General features: G+C 37.5%; 1 pseudogene; it reads right to left on the reverse strand.

The window, feature by feature from the left end:
* Positions 1 to 242: 242 nt before the first annotated feature.
* On the reverse strand, positions 243 to 17,074 carry LOC132111904 (formin-2-like; annotated as a pseudogene).
* Between the last annotated feature and the right edge of the window lie 1,596 nt (positions 17,075 to 18,670).

Consider the following 18,670-nt stretch of genomic DNA (forward strand, 5'->3'; position numbering starts at 1 on the left):
CAGTGATGGATCACAGCTTCGCATGGCAATCATTGCAACCCAAACACACACATGCTAATGTCCCTGCCAGCTGGTCAAGGGCTTTGTGAAAGCGAGGACCTGCCTGGTCGCCGGCAGCATAATTCTGTGCCCCTTCCAGCTGTCAGTGTCACACATCTGCTTTAGCGCTTAGCTTAGCTTGTTAATGTAGTGATGATCCATTTATTGTGTGGACCTGTAAGAGAGAAGCCATGGTAATTGGGCTACGAGGAGATTTTAGGGATGTGAACTGTTGAGGATTCAGAGAAACACAGAACACTGCCAGAGAAGAAATATTTGCCTGCGTTAAACAAACGTAGGCTTGATCTGTTCAGCAGGTGTATGCCAAAACGATTAAGCTAAGCATATAAGCTCTGGAAAAGTAAATTTACAATTTATCAACCACATGGCCTAACTAATATGCTTTTGAAAGATTAACAATTCAAATCGCCAGCTAGGGATTGGAGCGAAGGCACACAAAAATATGGCTAACAGCAGGGGTGAAGGTAATAGCCTGTATAGCAATGCATCAAACCAACCATCTTTCAGTCGGAATTTCCATGAGCCAAATGCAAGTCCATCTGATATGTCTGACTGGTTCGAATAGAACTAAAAAGGCTTTGACGTTATTATTTGTGTGTGGTAGACAATCTCACTCTGGATAGATGATTGATTGCAAATGTGTTTTTGATGTAGGGCAGTGTTCTAATTTGACCACATCAACATCCACAAGTGTTTTTTCAAGGATATGAATAAGCCAAACATGCCGACAGTGGAATGTATTTCCACATCTGTGAGTGTGTGTTTTTGTGTTGGCAATGAAAATGTTTGCAGGGATTTAAATTTGGCTTTGAGCATGTAATCGGATTCTTACACCTCATTTACACTCTGTCGTGCACTTAAGCTGGGTCGTACTACCTTTGACTTGTGGCACAAAGCTGAACCATTCTCAATAACCTTCTGAAGACCCTGATAAATTGCTTTACTGGTCAGGGAGCAAAATAGACAGTGCTTAAGAGGCAGTTTAAGCCCTTTACCTGCCTGCTAGTTTCTTTTCAAAAACACCAGAATATATGGTATTTCCTACTAACAGGGTATGAGGATCTACAAATTCTTTATAACTTTACTGAATTTATTTGAATTTTTTTCACAAATGGCAAGTGAAAATATGAATGGATTTATACGTTAATCATTAACTTTTCATTCCTATTACCAGAATGTCTAAACTCAATTCATCAAACTAAATTGAAAGAATTAGATGCATTTATGTGATCCAAGGCTACATTTAATTGATCAAAAGTACATTACAACTGTAATACTGTAAAAAATGATTACAATTTAAAATAACTGTATGCTGTTTTAATATATTAGAAAAATATATGGGTAAGCTGAATTTTCAGGAGCCATTTCTTCAGTCTTCAGTGTCACATGATCATTCAGAAATCATTCTAATATGTTGATTATCAGTTGTGTTGCATAATATATCCGTATATATTTATTTATTTATTTTGTATGTAAATTATTTTATGAATAGAAAGTTCAAAACAGTAGCATTAATAGAATAGTACTGATTTATTGGTCAATTTTGATATGTTTAGTGCATCCTTGCCCAATAAAAGTATTTTTGTAACTACCAAAAAAAAAAAAAAAACGTACTGATTCCAAATTTTGGAATATTAGTGTATACATACGGTACGGTAAAAAGATGTTCACCTGCAGAAACCTGGAGTTAAGTGCTTTAGGCCTGTAAAAACAGGTTAAACCCCTAGGAAAAGTGCTGAAATGACCTTTATTTATTTATTTACATGCTGGAGCCTTTAACAAACCACATTTGCATTATTGATGATTGTGGCAGCCAGCTGGGGGCTCAATAAAAACAGTCATTTGAAAATCAATGAGCCTTCTAAAGAAGAACATGGGTCATTGGTGCTGGTGTATACAAACTAAGCATGTCTATATGTTTTTGTATGTGCACACTTGTATGTGAGTTTATGTTTATCGGTATGTGTATGGATAGGTTTATATGCTGTGCTTTGTATCTGCTTTGTGTTTGAGTGTGTCCAAAACTCACCATTTAGAGCTTTCTGTTGCTTGCGGAGGTCACGTTGAAAGTCCTCAAACTTCATCTGTGATGCCAGAAACAGATCCTGAGGCTCTGGAAGTGGGTCGCATGTTTCTTTACCTTCATCCTGACAAACAAACAATGGAAAGTCTAAAGCGCATTCACACAAAAAACAGGATGTTGTGTTTATGAGATCATAAATGTAACATTAGTTGATTTGAAAAATAATTGAATGTGAATTCTGTTCAAATAGTTTGGTGTTTAAAGATTATTGTGATTCCAAAAACAATGAAAACATCAAACACAACAAATCAATCTCAATAACGCTCCGTCTGTCAGAGATCAGAGCCGCTCACATGCACACGCACATACTGTACACATGCTCTCTCCTTGTTATTTGCCTGAATGTTAGAAGCACTTCAACAACCTGTGGATCATATTTTGTCAATTTGGACACAACCTTTTAATCACAACATCTGGAATGACTGCTGACAGTATTTACAATACAGTTCTTTTAATCTAAGTCCAAAAAGGGCGTCAAGCAATCAAAGGTCCCTGCTCATTCAGGGCAGCCATTTGTCTATATGGTGAAGCGAAAGAACAAAAACAAAGCCACATTTTTTTCTACCATGCAGGGTGATTCTAAGGGACCCGGGGGTCTGTTAGTCGAGCCAATGAAATAAACAGTTGGCCAAACCTACCTCATCAAAGTGTTGCAGATAGTAAGCAACTATGTAGGACAGGAGGCTCTGAGAATTGTCCTGATGGAGCGAGTGGAGGAGGAGATGAGAGATGGAAATAAACACAGGAGAATAATCATTTTTCATGTTTTGGGATTGTATACACTTGTTTAGCTAAAAGCAATTGTGAATAAGAGGCCAGACCTGGTGGCTTGGAAAAGCACTTGCTCGCATGCACATGTGTGCAGACACACAGACCACATGGGATGTGGATATAGGCTACTGCCTTGGCATAATACTATATTGATGGCTCATTGTGAGTGATGCTGCCAGAACAGTCTGTTTATGACCTAGTTAGTGGGGACAAGAGACCACCGAACTACCATATGCAAATTTACATGCAGGTTCATGCACAAATGATGTTGACCAGTAAAACTCAAACTTAAAGAGATTTTGTCAAATAAAAATGTTGCCATAATTTACTCAGCATTATGCCATTCCAAAACGGTATGACATTCTTTCTTCTGTGTAAGGCAAAATAAGGATTTTTGGAAAATGTTTGTAAATTCATATATTACACCTGTACAAAAATTGCCTGTTTTGCTGCTTGATTTTGCAAGCTGGAATTTCTTAACATGCTATTTTACTTTATCATATTCATAAACACACTGGTTTGTGGTGCAAATATTTTTACAGTTTACTGCATTTTGTTCTTCTGCTACTGATGAATCAGTCACGACAATATGGCTGATGAATCAGAAGTCTCACACATTCACAGAAAATAGCTTACTTCTGCTTTGCAAAATAAGGTGGATAACATGAAATTCAACAGAGTGCAATATTTAAGACCACACTGACTTAAGCTGTATGGACAAAACAGACAAAAACATTATTTTATGTCTCAAGTCATACAGGTTTGGAATGACATAACAGTAAATGATGACAGAATTTTCATTTCAGGGTGAACTACTCCTTTGAACTAGAGATAGGGATCTCATTTTTACTTACACTGCTCTGAACATTTTTAACTTGCGCAGGATGTCAAGGATAAATCCATCTCCCTGTCCTCGGCTCCAGTTGCCCCCGTTCATAATGTTCCCAAATGCTAGACCAAACCTACTATAACCTGCAGGGTGGCTTGACTTGATTGTAGAGCCTTTAAACATAGAAGAGGGAGAAGTGGAAGCACAGGGAGGGAAACAGATGTTTTCTTCACTGCTTTCTAGTTGAACTTTTAACTTGAAATATGACAATGGTGAAGCTGTCACTGCAATCTCACTAGTGTGCTTCATGTTTTCTATCACCCTACTGACTCTCAGCATTGTTTCAAGCTTGCGCTGAACTGATGTAACACACACTGTGTGATGTGAACTGGAAAAAAATGCAGAAAACCCGCCCTGAGAGCTGAGAACCTTTGACAACTGCAGCAGAAACTTGACAGATAGAGGGACAAGAGAGGGACGCAATGTGAATAAAACATAGATACTGTAGATGGATTGATTGATAGAAAGACAGACAGACAAGACTGATAAACAGATATAGATAGACAGATAGTTACTGTTTTGGCTTGTCCAGTAGTTTTGCATTTAGACTCGATTTATTTGCCAATCTGTTCCATCTCGTCTTTCTGAGCTCTCTGTAAGGTTGACAGAAGAACAGAATGAAAGTACACTGAGAAATGTCATTTTGGGAAAATACACTTATATTCTTCTTTTACAACATTGTATAACTATCCAATAGTGATCTAATCTCTAATACTCTCTGGAGTGCGTTAGTGTTTGTGTGTGTGCTGCGTTATGGTCTTTGATAAGCACCCAACAAACAGAAGTATGGTGAACACTTCAAACTGTGCTTGAGTCAGAATAAAGAGAACAAGCAGGAGAGAGGAAAGAAGGGATATACTGTGTGTGTGTGAGGGGGTGTTCTGTGGTTTTGGTTGAAGGAGTCAGAGACAGCGTGGAGTCTCGCACACTAAAGAGAAACAACCTCAACATTTAAACTCAACAAAACCGCTTCAAGCTACAGCGGGAATGGGTGGGTGGGATGAAGGAAAAACAGAGGGATGGAAGGAAAGATTTCAGCAGAAAGTTCCTACACACACTAGGGTTACACGATTATGACAGAAATCATAATTGTTGAATATTCCCTTGAAATTGTAATTACGATTATAAATTATGATTATCACAATTTATATGTTACATGCTGAAAACAGAACTTTTCTATAGTATTAAGCCTCAAATGTCAACTATACATCAGGTTGGTTTGTGGCCATAATTGTAATCGCAATTAGAAATTCAATTAATTGTGCAGCCCTAACACACACACACACGCGCACACACACACACACACTTTTGTGAAAAGTGGGGACATCCCATAATGGTTTTTATACTGTACAAACTGTACATTCTATGGCCCTACACCAACCCTACACCTAACCCTAACCCTCACAGGAAACTTTGTGCATTTTTACTTTCTCAAAAAAAACTCATTCTGTATGATTTATAAGCATTTTGAAAAATGGGGACATGTCATTATACAAAGTCGTGTCCTGATGTGTCACAAAAACATGTGCACACAATTAGACAATCACACAACACCACACTTTTATGTCACTATTTTTTGTTAACACTGCACTATGTGTCTTTTGGCCCTCTAGTGGTTGAAAAATAAAACTACATGCATTTTGCAGAAGAACATTGTTTTGGTTGTGATTCGGCACTGCGCAAATAAATGTGGTTCAGACATCCTATTAGAGCAGTTGAAAAAAAAATTGTTTGTTTACTTTTACAACCGATGATTCCAGGAGATTTGCCATTCTGAATGATCTATGGTATATATGATCTATGGTACACACACACACATATATATACTGGGGCTGGGCAAGTTAACAAGTTATTATCGCATTAACGCATTAATTGATTAATGCCAACTATTATTTTATTGTGCGTTAACACAGATTTTTATTATTTTATTATGAAAGTCCGTTGCTCACTACCTCTGAATACACATACAGACAAATTATGGGTCACAGGAGGTGAGGCTCCCGATCAAACTATTTAGGCTAAGCATCAATATTCACAAACCACTGTCCACGAGCTCATAATCATGACTATATAAGTTGGAAATAGGAAGTTTCCAATAGCACGTGAAGACAGTAGAGAAGCGCTCTCGCTCAACACAGTGGAGTGAATAGTTTTGTTAACTTTGTGCTTTATTATTTTTAAGTCATATGGGACATGGTACAGTTAGCAATTGATGTACTGTAATTTTTACAATAAACTTTACAACAACGCTTTGTATTCATGTTTTTATTGTAAATGCAAATGCATGATGGGAAATTGATGGACAGTCCTGTAATATTATTGTAAATACATTGTAGAAGCATTATTTTAAAGCCACCGCATAGCATTGTGGGACAGCATATCAAAAAAGATCACCATCATGGAGATCAGCGTTTGCTTCAGTTGGGCTCTTGACCCTCAAATTTTGTTGAATTACTTCTTTAGAACTTTTCAGAAAACATTTCTGCATTGATTAAAGTAGATCAACATGTCTGCTTTAATAAGTAGTTTAAATAACTTGACTAATATAAAAATAAATAGAAACACTGTTGTTGTGTTGCAGGTGGCAAATGTTTAAGAGTGTACACATATGAGGGGGGCCTTAACCCCCCCCCCCTACCCCACCCAAACGACTGAAAGGTTTTACTAAATATTTGTTAATTAATAAGGTTTTCAACTCAAAAGTAAATATGCACATAATATAGTTATTTTAATATATTTTACTGTTAATTATTGTAAGTAAATTAATAAATCAAATCAAACGTATTAATAGACTTTCCCAATCTTACTTGAATAAGAAGCTGGTGCATTACAAATCTGCATTTTGGCGGATACTAACCTATGCTTGCATATATATATATATATATATATATATATATATATATATATATGTATGTATGTCTGTACAGTCATGGGCTCATTATTTGGACATCAATTTTGTGTTTTGCACAGCTCAGCTGTTGTGGTGTTCATTCATATTGTTTCTAGATTATTCTGTAGTGATCAGATGCATTTTTTAAAAATTGCTAAAAGCTTCATTGGCCAAAAAATGAACAAGGTCAAATCACTGTCATACAACATATATTTTAAGACTAGACTGATTGTTATAAAAGGAGGGAAGAAGCGCTTCCAAGCCATCATCGCTTTGCATCAAAATGGGCTCACATGCAAGGAAATTGCTACAAAGAATATTGCACCAGAAAGAACCATTTACCGAATCATCATGAACTTCAAGAGAGGTTTGACTGCAGTGTAGAAGTCTTCAGGACGTCCCAGAGTGACCAGCAAGCTTCAGTATGGTCTCCTCCTAAGGAGTCAGCTACAGAATAGCGTCACCAGCAGTGCAGAGCTTGCTCAGGAATGGCAGCAGGTTGGTGTGAAAGCATCTGCATGCACAGAGAGGTCAAGACTTTTGGACAATGGCTTGGTGTCAAGAAGGTCAGCAAAGAAGCCACTTCTCTCAAAGAAAAACGTCAAGAACAGACAGAAATTCTGCAGGAAGTACAATAATTGGACAGCAGAAGACTGGTGCAAAGTTATTTTCTCTGGTGAAGCTTCCTTCTGACCATTTTGGACATCTGGAAAATTGATGGTTTGGAGAAAAGGTGAACGCTACGATGAGTCTTGTATTATGCCAAAAGTGAAGCATCCTGAGACCATCCATGTGTTGGGTTGCTTTTCAACCAAGGGAGTGGGCTTTTGCATAATTCTGCCCAAAAACACTGCCAGGAATAAAGAATGGTATGAAAACGTCCTTCAAGAGCGACTTTTTCCAACAATCAATGAGCAATTTGGTGATGATCTGTGGATTTTCCAGCATGATGGAGCACCATGTCATAAAGCAAGAGTGATAAAGAAGTGGCTTGAAGATCATTACATTAAAATTTTTAATTTCTAGGCAACTCCCCGGATGTCAATCCATAGAGAATCTGTAGTCAGTCCTCAAAAGGTGAGTGCACAAGCAGAAGCCCTCAAATTGTGATCGACTCCGAGAACTAATAAGGCAAAAAATGGATCACCATCAGTCAGGATTTGGCCCAGAAGCTAATATCCAGCAGGCCAGAGCGAATTGCTGGATTGATCATGGTGTGCAAACTCATCAGCACCCTCGCACACTTAAAGAATGAAAGAAAATCAGTATATGGTACCAACCAATCAACTAAGAGCGAGTCATGGATCTTTCAAGAAAGAGGTTTGATTTATGTCACCACGTCAAACTGATGTAGTCTGTAACTGCAAATAAATTACAAAAGCTACAAATCTCAAAGCTCAATTTTTTTAGAACTGTCCTTTCTCCATTCTTTGAGGGGAAAACTTCATCCTCTTCATTACTCTTTCTGTCTGTCATCAGTTCAATGTCTGCATGTGTGTCTTATACAGTCGTTGAGTTCCTCTCTCTCACTCAGACAGTGACATGCACCCTGGCTCCATGGCAAACCTTACTCATTCCAGCGGTGTTTGTGGCCTGCATGTTTGTTTTGGTATTTAACACACATTTCCGCCGCTCCCTTTCGGAGTGGACCGCATCAAGGCAAAGCTCCAAGATCTTAGGGTATATCCTGTACAGTTCTGATAGGTTTAAGAGTTTAATGATATGATAAATGATCACTTATGGATTTCTTACTTCAGGATTCTTCACATTTAATTATGCGGACTGTCACGTTCTGTCATGTTGCAAACTTACCATTTCATACAGCACCTGGAGCACCTCCAGATCCACCACAGTGCAATCCATGTTCATGATGGCTGTCAGAGAGAGAAAGAGAGAAGTAAAATGAGAGAATCCACCAGTGACCGACCAATCAGATCTATTGAAATGATTTCTCAGGTCCCTGACTACCCTCCGCTGATAAATCTACAGTGTATAAGGAGTACCACTTTTCAATTCTCTGGGAATTAAAATAATTTATTATCCAAAGAACAAAATGGCAAAACACATTTTTGAAGTAATACCAAATAAAAGAAATCTAAACTTTCATAAATTCATAATAAAATATCACAGTATGTCCATAAATCAAACAAATTTATATTATCTTAATTTATTTTATAATATATTATTTAATGTATTTATTTTAATTGAATAAAAAATATATTTTATAAAAGTAGTTAATACTTTTATTCAGCAAGGATGAATAACATTTATGAAAAGTGACGGTGAAGAGACATTTTTAAACAAAAGATTTTCTATCTCAAATAAAAGCTGTTCGAGTTATCTATTCATCAAAGAGTCTTGAAAATATGTGTCATGGTTTCCACAAAAATATTAAACAGTCCAGTGTACATAAGAGGCTTCTTTCATAAAAAAAGTTATAAAATAAAAATCTTACAAAATAATACTATTTAAAATGAAATGGCTCAATATTCCCAATATAAACCAACTCTGGGCATGGTTGATGATATAATCTAACAACCAAAACATGTTTACTCAGCACCAAACATTTATTTTCCAGATTTTTTTTTTTTTTTTTTTACATAATAAAAACATTTGAATCTCTAGCAGGGCTATTATTGAGCTGGCTAGACTGAACACTTTTTCTGTGCTAAATACAGCTATTATAGGATAACTTTTGTGTGTTCAGTCATTTGGGGAATTGAGAAATTGATCACTGGCATATTCCAGAAACCACACAAGAAAGAATAACAAAAACATCCATATCTGGCCAATACACGGACGAAGAAAATGGAGACAGATGCAGACAGAAGAATTACCCCTGTTTTGCGAGAAAGATATCAAAGAGAGCATCTGCAGCCTTAAAGAGATGGGGAGAGGACACACATGACAGTGTAAGAGAGAGAACGAGAAAGAGGTATGCACAATAAAAGTATGCACAATAAAAAGTATGCACAATCTATGAGTGGGTAATATAACCTGTCATCAACCTGCCAATAGTATCCCACCAGATCTACACCCCAATCACTGCATACACAAACAACAACAGTGTAATCCCTGCACCCCTACAACAAAATCTCCAAACAAAGAATTTGTCTCATTGATGTCCAAGGTTGTGGTCTGTGTTTCAACAAAACACTGATGCAGTAGTTTGGTGTGGTGGGCTTGCTTTAATCAAGGGAGAAACTGATTTGAAAGCTTCTAAAGTTTTTAGTTCTGACTTTGTATGTAGCTGACATTGTGCTAAAATTAGATTTGTTTAGCATTTGCAACTAATAAAAGAAACTTTAATAAATAATAACAATAGTACTAATTTATATTAAATATACATTTGTTTTTTAAAAATGTGTTTAGCATTTATTTGTCAATATTAAAACAAAATTTGATAGTAATTTCAATTATTAATTTGAATCAATAATATAATATAATATATCATACACTGCAGAATAATAAACACTGAATAAATTGTCCAGAAGGGAATAATTATAATAATATATCATATGTATCATACATCATACAGATCATATATCATACATATCATGTATCATCCAGTAATAATAATAATAATAATAATCTAGGCCTATTCAGAGATCTTTTGTTTTGTTATAGACAGAAAGGCTTAGTGGAAATTACAGTAGGAGTGTCTGAGTAGAAATTCTCACATTTATGAAACAATAAACACAATTATATGTTTTACCACCCGATGACTATAATCACCTGAAATTCACTCACAAGTGTTACTGTTATATAGCTCATCATTTAGCTGATGCTTTTATCCAAATAACACCTATTACAGGAGGAATCTCCCTGGAGCAACCTTGGGATAAGTGCCTTGGTTAAGTGAACAATGGTAGCTTATGGATCAGGTTTAAACTCTTCTATGCTACATTTCTGTAACTGATCTTGTTACATATTTCAGAGGCCAAACTATTTTCTCCAAGCAGTTTCATAGTTCCTAGCAGGCTTACAATGTTCAGTTCGTGCCAAGCTTTCAAAATTACTATCTTCCAAATGTACACAACCAGACAAAGAAAATATACAACGAATGCTACCATGTTTGCAATTCGTCAGCGGCACGGACGCACACCACTTTCTCTCTCTAAACACAGCTAACTATAAAATGGTACAATGTTTAGCAAACAAAGAGAAGAGGAGGACGGATTTTATATTAAAACATGATTGTACACATGTGTTTTCTGGTTGCTTTCTTTGTGTCCGCTGCAATGATTCAGAATGTTTCCACAAAACAATGTCCTGTGACAGTTCAGGAGACCCAAACAGGCGACACTGCGGAACTGTGTGAGTCACTGAAGAAACATAACAAACAAATTGTCCGGAGGGGGTCGGTGTTGATCATTGCCAACACCAAGCTGACTTGTGAAACTCAGAGACTGTTATGGGTAGAAATCAAAGGCTTGTCACCAAGTGTGTTTATGCAAGAGCTGCATGTGCTCTAGTCAATCATGCAGGAGTGATTTTCAGGCTAAAACACGAGATCTTATGAAAACCAGCTGAGGGAAACAAAAAAGTTGACACAAAGGGAGCGATTCAGTGAAAATCCACCAAGGAATTGCACCAGATTAGGTTAAGGTTCCTTAATGATCCCAAGAAGAGTTTTATAATTTTGTCTGATGGCTGATAATTGTATAATGAAAGGAAAGAGAGACAAACGGGCAAAATCTTCTCTGCTGACAGTAATAAATGCCTAATAACATGGACCTTTAAACTCGGCAATTAAACCAACTCACAAAATTCTTTCCTAGTTCCTAGCTTTAAGGGCCTGATCCAGGTCAGTGTGGTGAAGCGTGATGTTGAGGAATGTATTGATTCTGGGTAAACAGTACTGTCAGAATAACTGTTTGTTTCTATTTGGTGGTTTACTCTGGCCAAACATACTGGCCTCTGCAATGGGCAGAATTGCAGCGAGAGCCAATGACACTCAACCAGTGCTGAATTGTGGGTACTGAGCTGCATAATAGATGGGGACTGTGCCCATAAATTCTCAAAGAGCCAGTAAAAATGTCTTCAAATAATGCCAGTTTAAAGACTAACTGAGGATGTGTGTACATGTGTGAGTGTGTATAATATTAGGTATCTGTTCACATAATGTGATGTGGTTTTTAAAACTGCATCCAGCCTTGCTGATTCATTAAAACGAAGAAAGAAAAATAGAATTTAACAAAGGATTGTTGTTACAGTGGATTAGACTGGAGGGAAATTATGCATGAAAGAAAACAAAATACAGCTTGCCTGACGCCTGTTAACCATTGAATGACTAAAAAGTACACAATGCTAAAAACACACTGCTGAAGTATACATTTTAAATGCATCCTGATAGTAAAATTGAAAGAAAAAATATATATATTTTTTTTCTCAGATATCAAAATGAATAAAACAACATGCCAGTGTTCCACAACAAAATGAATCATGACAGTAAAAGATTCGAATGACTCACTAATAAAGTGATTCACTCATCTACTCTGTAATTTGTTAACACCTACAGGTTCATGAATGTTACCTGTACAATTGCAATATAATATAATAAGTCATATTTTTCATCCTCTAATATCTGCCTTTCACAGGTAAGTTCATTTAATTATTTAATTTAATTTAAAGTTATGTGTAGACAATTTGAAGATATATGTGTGAAACAATCATCCCTTTTTCTACTTTTACCAGTTAGGTGTCACAGTGTTTGGCCTTTTCCCTTTGTATTCTATTACAGAGACTCCTTCGCCAAAACACAAATTCCACAATCAACAGTTCTGGATAGCTCTGGGTGTTGAGAGACAGGTCTAACATTCCCAAACTTGTGATGAAAATAAATGATATTATTTCCTTTATACACGTTTTAAGGGGATGAACGAGCAGATAAAGTGATGACAACAAATAAGAGGGATAGAGAGAGACAAATTAGAGACAAATGAGGAAATATCTTCAGCAGAGAAACAGGACATTGAGTGTTTTTTGCAAAAACAGAATAAAACAGTAACTATAGTAAAAGAATAGATCACAACGAGAAAGATGGTGTGTCTCTAATCATCACGTCCATTAAGGTCTACAGTATCAACCCACTCTTGAACCCTAAAACGCAACCAACATCTCTCTCTCCAGCTTTCAAACACAATCAGTAACTGTATAAACAGCACCGAACAATGAGTCTTAGTTGGCTGTGACATCATATTTCCTCCTTTAGAGGGGTTACATGCTGACAGGAGGCTGAGCAGAATCTCCCAGAGGAGTAGGGTCTCTCATAGGTATAGCCATGAACACAAACTATCAAGACTCCCAATTTATAATAATAAAAATCATAATAATAATGATAATTCGATAAAAACCTCACCATTCTGAAAATCTTTCATACTGTATCTAAATGAAGACTGGACATCAGAATCCTTACCACCTAAAAACATTTGTTACTCAGCAGCTTGACAACCTGAGAGAGAGAGAGAGAGAGAGAGAGAGAGAGAGAGAGAGAGAGAGAGAGAGAAGCTATATTTTGTTACTGTTATAATACAGCAGCCACTTTGTACTATAAAAAAGATTCCACAATTATTTAAACACAAAAGTTTACACTGAATATTATTGCTGGTGACAAAAATACATAAACGCAGTATTTCATCTGGCTACCCTCATAAATTTAATAGCATGCAGAGGTACTTTGGCCTAATAAGGAAGCCAAAAATAAAGCCAAAGTATGAGTATTTATGACTGTTTCCTCATATGGTATTATGGAGAGGTCTTCGTCTCCCATTCTTTCATGCATAGAATCCACATATATCAAAATAACTTTGCTTTCTCCAGTTTCTGTCTCTGCCAAAGAGCATCACAGTAATTATACAAATGACAGACCTGTCTAGTCAAATTAAACCGAGTTAGATTTTGACAATTTCAGACGGCCCCTTCAAATAAGTCTGAGTTTTGTGTGGATGCATGGGATACCGCACATAATCTATATAATAACAAAAGTCTTTTCATACTGCAAAAATATAAACACTTTATTTTTGCCTTTTTTAATCAAAAATCTTAAATCTTAAATCAAAATACAAGATATTAGGTCTGTCCATTAACACATACACATCGAGTGCCATCGCAAACATATCCTCTTTCATGACCGCCTGTTAACAACATGCTAATTCTGACTGTTGGAAAGAATTTGGAGCCATGGAAACCTTCTAAGACAAGGCCACACTTGAAAGCGTGTGATGGCGGCATAGTGTGATCATCAGAAAGCCGCTGGCTCTCATTATCTCCACGGGGCTCACGCCACTAAATACAGTGCAAATACAGGGGCTGTGCTACGTTAATGATGTGGGAAACACACTCATGCCTGTGATGAGCTGGATCTCAAACCAGACGCTTACCGACCAATGGGAATTGATTCCATACTTTAGCACCATTTTGGTGGGAAGCTTGGATGTCGCTGTATGAGGGAGGATGGCAGTTCGGTGGTTTATACAGTAACTACCAGCTAAAGGAGCAGATAACTACTGACAAAGCAATGGGCCGTAAAACTAATATAATTCATAAAGTTAATGATTATGTGGGTTCAAATGGAGCTTCAAGCAGTTGTTTTTAATTTATACACCTATTGTATGTGAATTATAAGGGCATTTTGATTACATTTGCACTTTCATTTTGACTGATGTGTGCAAACTGTAAGCCTAAAGAAACTGTTCTGTGAATAATGCTCAATAGATTATCTAATGCACACCCACCCACTCTCTCTTTCTCTTACACACACAAATAAAGTGTGGCACGACCACACCAGGCTGACTGGAGTCGCTGGGTTGGCTGGCGGTTTTAGGGTTGTGGGTTTTAACTCAATACAGACCCCCCCCCCCCCCCCCCCCCATTCCTCAGATCTTACAGACCAGAGAGAGAAAGAGAAAGAGAAAGAGAGCGCAAACAGAAAACTTTCAAAAGTCTTAAAATTTCTCAATATTTACATGGTAGAACATCCAGCATGTTATTTATCCTATTTGTAGACAATACCGCTGTGTATTTACAAAACGTGTTCATATTAAAACCTTTTTTCCCCCAGAGGTTGGTATTGCCATGGAACATATCTGAAAAACAAAACGTGGTATTACAATGGTAAATATCTGGAGAAAAATAAATATGGTATTATGATGGTACACATACATATTTTTACTGTACATAATACTGTTGAAAGTCTGGAGTATATAAGATTTTTAAGTCTCTTATGTTTACCAAGGCTGCATTTATTTGATCAAAAATACAGTAAATTCAGTAATATCATGAAATATTTTAAATAACTGTGTTTATCTGTAAATATCTGAATTAATTTAATGCTGTGAAATTTCAACAGCCATTACTCCAGTCTTCAGTGTCGCATACATAACAGTACTGTATGTCACATAACAAACAGTTACACTGCTAAATATATCTGTTTATTAAATTTCTGTACTAAGTACATCCTCCATTGAAATTATCTTTTTCTACACAACACATCTTTACATAACTCATAGTTGAAGAACACAGCTGCAGGACAATTAAATTTGTGTGATGCAGTTTGTAATGTGCTTGTTGTGTAGCTGTGGGTTGTTATCAGAAATCTTCATGACTCCAGACGAAAGAACCACAAACTTCTCTCGAGTGACTAATTTTCACACCACGACCAGAGAGGAAGAGAGAGAGCGAGATTAGCTTCAGATGTGGTAGATGCTTAGGTTGTTTCTGATGGTAAACAGTCTTATCAAAGAGTTTCATAGTCACACTTTTGTTAAGGGAACATTAAATAAAGCATATAACATTTATTGAATGTCTGTAAGGGTCTGATTCACAAGATGTGCGTGTGAAATCAGTGTTAATGGTTTTGTGTGTGGTGAGGTGGGAGCCTGGGCAGAGCTATCTTCAAGGGAAGACAACCGGGTGAATTTGTCCAGGGAGCTGAAACGAGGGGGGCATTGTCCCACCCAAAAATTGCCCTGGGCCCAGTGCTTTTAATCAATGAGAGTGTAGAAAAGTCCTTTTACCTGTTTGGCCTTCGATTTCATTATGGTATCTGAGATAGTTTTTTTTTTCCTTGACTGCACTTTTGGCAAACAGCTCCACAAATTCGTCAAAGTCTGCTGATGGCTCTTCAAACTTTTCCTACACCAGGGCACTTTTGGCATCCCTATGAGCTAGCGAAATAAAAATATCAGTTTGCCTTATCATATGTGTGATCATAATCAGGCCTTGGCTGAATTTAAATAAGGTGAAACACAAGCATTCAATATACACATTGCAAAAACATGCAGCATTCAATCAACGAGGCATGTGATTACTTTTTGGCACGTAGCTGAATCCGTGTCCAGTAGTGTGGTTTCATGGGCCGTGGAGGCTCGATAACAGCCTTTAGGGGGACGGAGTCCTGAGTCATGCCAGGCAGCACCAATTCCATGAAGGGTGGATGGGGAGCCAAAGGTGGTGGGGGCCCAAAACCAGGTGGAGGAGGTGGCGGTGGGGGTCCAAAGCCAGGAGGTGAAGAAAGGGGGGGTGGAGTTCCACAGCCAGGAATTGGAGGTGGAGGGGGTGGAACCATTCCTGGGAGTGGAGGAGGAGGAGGTGGAGCCATGCCCACAGGTGCAAGTGGTGGAACAATACTCAGAAGAAGAGGTGGTGGAGGAGGCAGAGCCATACCTGGGAGTTGAGGTGGAGCCATACATTTGAGTGGAGGTTTTGGAGGGGAGGAGGCTGTACCCAAGAGTCATATCTGGTAGTGGAGGTGGAGGTATTGATGCATCTGGTTTTGAAGGTGTCGATAAACCTGAAAAAAAAACAGGAAGCAGTGGTTGTGCAGGGGGACAGATTTCCTTTTTTCTTTGGCAGCTACAGTTATTGGGTAATCCCACTGGTGAAGTGGTGGTGTCTCTTAATTTGGGAGTCTGTGATTGGTCTGATAAAGGTACTGGAAATTTAAAAGCTTCCTTGACAGACGAGGTCTGAATGGCTTTCATGTGATGCAAAACTCATTGTTCATTTAGTTTAGTCTGTTTTTGGAGGTTTGATTAAAACCATCAACTTCTAGATCTCTCTTTCCAAGCTTTGTGCCATCCAAAACATTATTGTCTTTTTCCATATCTGATATTTTCACAAGTAATTCTTCAGCTCTTTGCTCTAGCTCTTGAATTGAAGCAGAAGACCCTTCAGATTGCTCTGTGGATCCATCCTGTGGAGAGCAAGATACAGAAAAGAGAGACCTCACATATTTAAAAAGAAATAGCAGCATGGAATGAAAAACACAGACACCTGCTGTCACATGTGATCATACTAGTATGAGTTAGTGCCTTGTTTTAGTGGATGTTAGTTTCTCCTTCGAGACCCAGTTTACTGAGGAATGGTATGAGTGAGTGTATGTTTGTGAGTAAGGGGCCGTGTTTCTTAATAACACAGATCAGGCATGCATGTGGAATCCCACACGTCAATAAAAGCACTTTGGCTGATCAGGAAAACCTAGTGGTGCTTCCTGGATGAAGGGGAAGAGAGCGAACCCAGAGAAATGAATGAACCACCACAGCCAGGATGTAAAAATCCGCCCCCACAACACACAAGGGATGCATTTTGCGAGCACACAAACATGTTGATAAACACACATAACATACAGAAACGAACAACATGCAGAAACAAACTTCATCACGCACACATACAATCTGGAAGTGAGGGTCAAGGAAGTCCTGGGAATGAATTACACAGCATTAAACAGCTTCAAAGAGCTTGTGTGGGTCTGTGTGAAGGGTTGGGGGGTTATGGAGAACATATCACACACATGGTGTCTGGTTACATGTTGGGCCTGTCAAACTGACATGGGTTTGGGGGGATGCTCTCATTCACAAAACCCTCTTCCACAGCCAGTGAGGTTTGGAAATTTTGGCTCCAGACCTCCAGGCTTAAGGAATTCTAGAGTCATTAGTAGCCAGAGAAGTTCCTTCATGGGATTTGATATGGTCAAATGTGTACCAGGTATTATAATGTTAAGTATTAAGTAAAAAAAATTTGCAAAAAAATTAATCTCAAGAACTAGAGGGCAGTAAAGTCAGTTCCATATGCAAAATAATCTGCATTCCGAATCATTAAAGAACATTCCCACTAGAAACATGAGGAATAAGCTGTAATATAAGGTGTTGCATGTGTGCTTTGAACATTGGAATGCAAGCAGCCATATATCATCTCAGAATTTAAACAGGGTGGATCTTAAAATGCAATGGCAGGCACAGCGCCTGTTGGACAGATGTTTAAATCAGTATAAGATGCTGTTACGATGCTGTTTACAGGGGGTTTCATAGCAACACTAAAGAGATGTATGGCTTGTGAGGTGGTAAAATACTTTCTTAGCATTGTAAGGGTGTTGAACATGATGTAGAATGATTTAAAACTAGCTAAGTGTTTACACTCACTAATATACACATTCATGGATGATAGAGAAAAGCAAATGCATGTTTGATTACACACAGGTCTTTTAAAACTACTCTGGTACAGCAATGAAATCATATAGTACTACCATGGTACTTAACATGGTAGTGGATCATTACAATTTTCATACACCAATGTTTTCACATTATATTCCATGGTATTTCAAATAGTAACATGCTTTTATCATATTACAAGTCCAAAAAAACATGTCCAAAATGTTTTAAATTATTTTTTTTCTAACATTTATTCACATTTTGGTTAACCTTCTAAAAAGTACAGAGGTGGTAACATGGCACATTTTAAGTTATTGGCTTAGATTGTAATACCGAGGTATTTTGATATACCATACTTATACACTATACTTGCCACTCCAAGATACTTTTATCAAATACCATGATTTTATCATATTACACTTTCAAAAACAAAATAGTCACATGGTACATTGTTCAAATATATATAATACCATCGAAATGTCTAAATCATGGTACTAGCATGGGAAGTTTTGGAACTTACTGTTACATAAAAGGTAGGGTGTTGCCAT

Source organism: Carassius carassius, chromosome 31, assembly GCF_963082965.1.
Source record: "Carassius carassius chromosome 31, fCarCar2.1, whole genome shotgun sequence".
Lineage (NCBI taxonomy): Eukaryota > Metazoa > Chordata > Actinopteri > Cypriniformes > Cyprinidae > Carassius > Carassius carassius.